The 7,740-nt window shown below is 35.7% G+C and overlaps 1 long non-coding RNA gene across 3 annotated transcripts; it reads right to left on the reverse strand.

The window, feature by feature from the left end:
• Positions 1-593: 593 nt before the first annotated feature.
• Positions 594-4,965, reverse strand: LOC149252650 (uncharacterized). Of its 3 annotated transcripts, none has more exons than XR_016266973.1 (3): positions 2,941-4,950; positions 926-2,797; positions 594-738 (listed from the first exon to the last, which is right to left on the reverse strand). It is a non-coding gene; the product is annotated as an uncharacterized LOC149252650 (long non-coding RNA). The 3 variants fall into 3 exon arrangements; XR_016266972.1 differs by lacking the exon at positions 594-738 and having other exon boundaries at positions 1,432-2,797; positions 2,941-4,177; positions 4,241-4,957; XR_016266971.1 differs by lacking the exon at positions 594-738 and having other exon boundaries at positions 1,432-2,797; positions 2,923-4,965.
• Positions 4,966-7,740: the final 2,775 nt, after the last annotated feature.

The following is a 7,740-nucleotide window of genomic DNA, read 5'->3' on the forward strand; positions in this document are numbered from 1 at the left end:
TTGCTATTAAAGTAGTCGAAACATAATATTGGAAACCATAAATTGTATATTTGCATATTGCTATTAAAGTAGTCAAAACATAATATTGGAAACCATAAATTGTATATTTGCATATTGTTATTAGAGTAATCAAAACAAAACATAATATGAGAAACCATAGTGGTATATTGCTATTAAACTAGTCAAAACATAATATTAGAAACCTTATTAAACTAATCAAAACATAATATTAGAAAACATAAATAATTGTATATTGCTATTAAAATAGTAAAAAAACCATGTTGATATATTGCTATAAAAAAATTTAATATTCCATTAAAAACCATGATATTATTATCTTTCAAATAATATTATACAGAAGACCATTATTACATGACACCATGCTAAATATTACATTAGAAACCATAATATCATTAGAGAATTTGATACTAACATCATGACAACCCACAATACCATTACATTACACCTTAAATGTAGAAAGGAGATCTTTATATTAGCAAAAAATAATATAAATTGGAAATTAAATGAGCCCATCCATTTCGAAGACCATGTCTATAGAGACAGTAAAAAACCCATGGTCAATGCCAACTTAGGAGGCCGGAGGCAAAAACAAACATAAGAAAATATCAAATCGCCGGTAACATTACATGCAGAAAGAATAATAGAAGCCCTTCTTGCCCATGGATGGCAATCTCACGCTCGCTTGATGACGACCAGATAAAAACACGAACATGCTGGCTGCTTGCAAAGGGAGAACAACATACCGGACACTAGTCAGGTCGGCTGATATATTGGTAAGTCTCAAAGTTAATGATTTGAACTAACTATATTGGTAAGTCTCAAAGTTAATGATTTGAACTAACGCTTCAAGAGGAGGATAACAAAAAACAAACATAAAAAAATATCAAATCGCTGGTAACATTACATGAAGAAAGAATAATAGAAGCCCCTTATTCCCCATGGATGGCAATCTCACGCTCGCCTGATGAGGACCGGATAAAAACACGAACATGCTGGCTGCTTGCAAAGGAAGGAACAACATACCGGACACTATTCAGGTCGGCTGATATATTGGTAAGTCTCGAAGTTGCTGATGTGAAACAACGCTTCAAGAGGAGGATAACAAAACACCGCTATCCCAACTTATTGATTTCATTAAACCAACTGATTCATCTCATCCCATGATAAGAAGAGGAAATCTGAACATCATTTAACAAATATAAGACCTCAAATGATCAAACAGTACAGATGCCAACTTATAAGACAAAACACAGCATGGACTGTCTAGCGCATGATGAAGGCAGATGGAAATCAGGGGAGAAGGCCAACCTAAATGGTCATGATCGAAGCCAAGAGTAGCACAAAAACCCATCTGTGCACGCCAGGAGCTATGACAGTCCAATGATCGGAGAGGCTGAAAACATGGGATAATCAACCCTCAAGAAGCCACAACTAACTTCGCAATAAAGTATAAAATACAAAAACCTGCATGCCGCCTTCTTCACTTCACAGAAAGGGCGAGTAAGACATTCGGACAAATCTGTTGAATCATAGAAGGCGGCCCTTACAAAACCTGCTTGCCACCTTGAGTATCATTTTATCACAGAAAGTTGAGGAAGACATTCATGATATGTGCTGACTCATAGAAGGCCGCCCAGGCGAGTTGGAGGGGAAAAATGCACCTCTATGGCTCCTGAGGTGCAATAAATGGGCAAGGAAGACATTCAGACATATCCCGCTGATTAGAAGCAGATATGCAATCAATAATTGACACGCTCGCTTGGAAAATTGACGAAACGAACAACTCATCTAGCTCAGAAGCCTATCTTGAAGATGCAAACATACCATGCAGCCAAGTGCCGATCTCGAGAATTATAGACCATGTATGTAAATATCTTGCAACACTCTCGCTTGACAAGAAATCATCTTGCTCATAAACCCCTCTTGAAGACACACCATAAAGAGTTGATCTAGAGAAGTTAACATGTCCAAATACACAGAAGATCTAGACCAGAGAAGTGTTTCAATGCACAGCTAAGGTGGGAGGTGAAAAGAACACAGTACAGTCAAAAGTCTGGAGAGTGAAGACTGTTGAAGACAGTGGCCAATGCAGCACCTCCAAAGAACAATCGGTTACAACCACAACGGGAAAAGTAACCCATAACCCTACTGTGGCAACTCAACTGGCGATAACGATTTCAAAGCAAGCTCAAAGAAATAAATATATAATGTGTAAGGAACATAATCATCCGATGAGTAAGATAGGGAGCTAAACAGCAAGGAAAACTGAATTACTGAATTATAGGACAGAGGCTTCCAGGTACCGTAGAGACGAGCTTTCAAAAATTAACCATTCATTGGCATACCGAATGAAATATTGCGTTGTCACTTGAAACATTACAGCACAACCCTAATCATCTGATGACTCATGAGTACGATAGGAGCTAAACAGCAAAGAAAACTGAATTACTGAATTATAGGACAGAGGCTTCCAGGTACCGGAGAAACGATCTTTCAAAAATTAACCATTCATTGGCAGATTCATTACAGCACAACCTGTAGATATAGCTTGATCCAGTACAGCTTATTCAGAGACAGAATACCGTTTGAGCGTTCACTTCAAGGCTGAAACATTACAGCACAACCCTAATCATCCGATGAGTACGATAGGAGCTAAACAGCAAGGAAAACTGAATTACTGAATTATAGGACAGAGGCTTCCAGGTACCGGAGAAACGATCTTTGAAAAATTAACCATTCATTGGCAGATTCATTACAGCACAACCTGTAGATATAGCTTGATCCAGTACACCTTAATCAGAGACAGAATACCGCTTGTCTCAAATATTTTAGACCACAAAAAACCATTACACCTTCAAAAAAACAGGACTAGAAGGAAAAAAAAAAGAAAAAAAAAATGACCTGAATTGTGATCCTTACTATTCCCAAAGAAAATATAGCGACCAGGCGTCCAAAGCAGTCCAGACATATTATGCCCCTGCTAACCCTATTGCTCTAGTTTCACATAAATGGCAAAACAGAGGTAACTGCAACTAAAATCCACTCATCAGAGCTTAATAGCAAATTTCCTGGATGATGGCTTCGATCCAACTACGCCTTCTAACCTTTCAATCCAATGTCCTGCACAATTTATACCTAGGGCGACAGATTGCGGAGTGATTATAAAATATTACCAAAATATCAATGGACTAACACACTAACAAAACACTGGTCAACTAATGGACTAAGCCATACGTACTATGCCCCTGCTTATCCACTTGTTCTAATTTCACATGAATGGATCACATGATCTTGCACCTCTAACAAACAGAGAACGTGAACATATAACCGCAAAACTAAAAACCACTCATCGAAGTTTAAACAGCAAACCTCTTTGATGATGCTTTCGACCCAAAATTCCTTATAACCCACCTTTCATCCAATGACCTGCACAATTTATGCCTAGGGCAGAAGATTGTGGAATCATAATATATCACCGAAATATAGGTAGACGGAATACAAACACTAGGAAGTACACACTCAACAGAGTTATGAATCTATAGACCTGCGATATTTTGTCATATGCCTGTTTTTTTTTTTATAAAATTTCAAGAGAATACTCTGCTTTAACCTGCAGTGCAAGGACCAAACTTTTTACCAAATTCAGGCATAGCAATGATTAGAGGTAACGTTAATGCCAAAATAGACTTGACTCCATGAATATAACACAACAAATACTCGACACCAAACCGCCTATGTAAATCATGTAACAGATCCCTAATTAAGTCTTCTTGGAGAATCCGCTTAAGACAAATCTAGGTAAAGACCCTGTAGCCCAAGGATCATTCATCCCTCAAATCACATATGAAAAGGACCAATAGCACCAATGCTAAATACTTACAACGAAATTGATTCAGCAGCCACTGAGCCCTCATTCTCCTGCCACTAAATATGTAAACCATCCAAACAAAAGAAGAAATAGCGTTGAAATCACATATGAAAAGGACCAATAGCACCAATGCTAAATACTTACAACGAAATTGATTCAGCAGCCACTGAGCCCTCATTCTCCTGCCACTAAATATGTAAACCATCCAAACAAAAGAAGAAATAGCGTTGAAAGGGATGAAATGATTCAGAGAATACTTTAATTATAATAGCGAATGGTGTGGACGACCTATCATATTCAGATCTAGTCATCTAAGATTGAAGGGGATGAAATGATTCAGACGTGGACAACCTCCCATCTTCAGATCTTCCAGATACAAGCAGATCCCTTTCAGGTAATAAAAAAGCATAAGATCATACAGTCCTGCTATCAGCGACTAAAAGGGTCCGCTTCTTGACAAATCATGCGCATATAGTTATAAAGCATACAGAAACCACTTCCTAAGAAAATATAATTAACCTAATTACTTACAGAGCAAAGCTTCCACTGATCTATATTGACCCTCGAACCACAACAGGAAAAAATATATTTAACCTAATCACTTCGAGTGAAACTTCACGAAAATACCTGAAAAAAGCCCTAGATTTCTGAATAAGCAAATTAAAACGCGCCGCTTGGAATCTCCATAGACCTATGGAAAACCCAATCTCCAAACCGCAATCCCAACCCCAGTTCACATCTCAACATAAGCGGATGTAGTATGTTAAGGTGTTAGAATAAACAAAAAAAAAATTAATGAAAAATAAAGTGGTAGGAACCGTAAAAATCACTGAAATTAGGGATAGAGATGACCACTGATGAAAAACCGTACGCCTCTGCACCCACGAAGGAAAAATACCAACGAGTAATGCTATTTTAAACTGTCTGCAGGCAACCACAGGCAACAGGGTGAAGACAGATGGAAACCCTTTTACCCTTCCTTTTGCATTAAGAAGACCTCCATCGCATTTCCCTGCCATCCCGGTGAGGGCAGGAAAGAAGCGAATGAATGTGATTTCACCAAATCTAGAACTCATCAATTTATAACGGGAGAGGGCTAAATGGACGGTGAAGATGAAGCGGTGGAAAAAGATGGACGATGGTGATCAAAACGCCAGCGGGAAAAGGCAGGGCGTGCATTAGATTCTTATCTCTTTGTACCATCGACTTATTTTAATTTGAACGTTAACGCCCGCTTGGAAAAGGAAAAAGATGGCATGGTGTGCATTGCATTCTCATATTTTTGTACGAACGACTTATTTTAATATCGATGATGTATGTTCAATTAAAAAAAATACAGTGATATTCACTAAGTTTTATCTAATTTTTCTACATGGAGCAATGGATTGTTGGGTTAGGAACAAAGAGGTCATGTCGATACTTTGTTAATAACATCAATAAATATTAGTATTTATCAAATATGTAATATATATGTTGTTTTTATGTGGATCTATTTTTAGTTATAGGTTGGATTTTCAAAACATGAATTTTGCTCATGAAGCCACAAACTACCTCAAACCATAAAAATTTTAGCTATAGGTCACACGTGTACAATTGGACTCCATCTTAGTTTGGTTGTAGAATTAAAGGGTAGATCAACAATCCAAAGTGTTTGTGCATTCCTTGTTTGCATGTTTCATTGCTACTCACGCTATTAACTCAATATGTATATCCCTCCCCACTATAGGTTGTGAGTTATTTATATGTTTGTTTTGGTTCTTGTAGGCCAACTTTGAGTCTTTTTGGTTTTGAGTATTGACTTTTTCCCATCTACTCTATGTCTCATCATTCTACATCTATTAGTGATGTTTACTTGGAACCCATTACCCTTCCTTTGTTTGAGTCCCATCCCCATTTCTTCTATCCCATGACCAAATCCTATCAACCATAATGTTGATTATTCAACTTAATTGAATCTATATCATTCTCATTGGGGATACAAGCCTATGATTTGGATAGGGTTATTCAACCCTTAGCTGTAGGTTGGTGCCTAAAAACATGAAGTCTAGTCCTAAAGCCTTGAACTACCACCAACCATGAAAAGCTTAGTTATAAGTCAAATGAATACAATATGGATCTATCTTAGTTTGGGTGCAAAATTAATGGTTGGATCAGTGAATCAACGTGTCTGTAGGTTGCTTGTTTGATCATTTCCTTGTTGTTCGCACCATGGCCTGAATAAGCATGCCCTTTCCCACTATAGGTTATGAGTTCTATTTGGTTTTTGTTTTTTAAGTCAAATAAGTCAAACCTAACCTAGCGTAGGTGAACCCCCTTGATGACCATTGGCTCAATTGTCCATAGAAGCACTACATAAGATCTTTGTTGCATCAAAGGATGCTTGAGATATCTACCTCACTTGAGATATAAATATTTAATATATTTTTAAGTTTTTATAATAAAAAATAACAAAATGTACATTACCCTAAAGTAGAGCATGAATGAGTTAATATAATTTTATTACATTCATGGAATGTTTTACTTTAATGTAAGAGTACTTAAGTCAATTTTTTTTATTTTTTTTTCTCAGTCATTTTGATAAATTCACAATTAATCTTCTTCTTCTTCTTCTTCTTCTTCTTCTTTTCTTCTTTTTCTTCTTTCTTTTTGTCATTTTGATAAATTCACAATTAATCTTAATATGAAAAGAATTTAATAGAATCAATTCAATCCATGAAATCCATGGTATTTAAGGTTAATGTATACAATCACAATTTAAAAAAATACATAATCAATGTACATATTATTAAATGCAATTTAAGGATATTGTACAAACCAAGCCCCTCAAAACTTTAGGGTTCATGTATATGAAACAAGATTTATATGAATTTTGAAATTAAGTTGGATACCGATATCATTCAATGCATATAACTAATATTCAATTATGTTGAGAAATGGGCAACTTTAATCTTAAAATCTAATATCAAAATAAGGAAACTTCTATGAAACATAACCCTATTCAAGATGGATTTATCTTATTTTTCAATCTTTAACCCAAATTTTCATTTATGAATTTTTGTCAATGTATTATGAAAGTCCATAAAATAATGACAAAGTGCTACCAAATCTATTATGGCAAAAAATCTTATATCACAAAGAGAAATTATTACAACTATTTGTTATCCATGACATATAGATTTGGAGTGAGTGGCAACTTATAAGGAGCTTAAAATGCATCCATCACCACACTTCTTGCACCAAACCCTAAATCTAGAGGTAACCAACCACCACACGAAGGGTAAGGGGTAAATGCATGGAATAAACCATCCCATAAAATTATAAATAAAAATAATAAGAAAGAACTCAAATTAATATATGGCAAATTGTTAAATATAATAAGCAAACTTGAAATTAGAGATTAAGAGCATGATACTCACTCAACTTAATTGAGATCAAAATTACACATTGGACCATTCATAGGGTTCAAGTTGATCCACCTAGATGTTTCTGATACACAATTGACATGCCAAGCCTATAAAAAATATAACTATTTCAAATGCTTCACAAATTTCTCCCCAACTTATTAATCAAGATGAAATCCTTGCATGACACCCCATTTAATTATCATGATTCCTTGATACTATTTGATTGGGTAAAAAGTAACCTAATTTGAACACCCATGCATGTTTCTACAACCATGTTTCTATTTCAAACCTTTGTGGATTAAAAATATAAATTGGGGAATCAAGGTAGATGAGAAATTGATGTGCAAATCCGCTTTCCATCTTTCAAAACATGTTGATATGATTTTTAATATGGTCTTTAATGGGTTGTTGTGGAGCAATGAATTGGGGTGGTGCACTCTCTCTCTC

The sequence above is a fragment of the Pinus tabuliformis genome, chromosome 7 (genome assembly GCF_031772625.1).
Source record: "Pinus tabuliformis cultivar Carrire ecotype Pingquan chromosome 7, CPIR1, whole genome shotgun sequence".
In the NCBI taxonomy this organism is placed as follows: Eukaryota; Viridiplantae; Streptophyta; class Pinopsida; order Pinales; family Pinaceae; genus Pinus; species Pinus tabuliformis.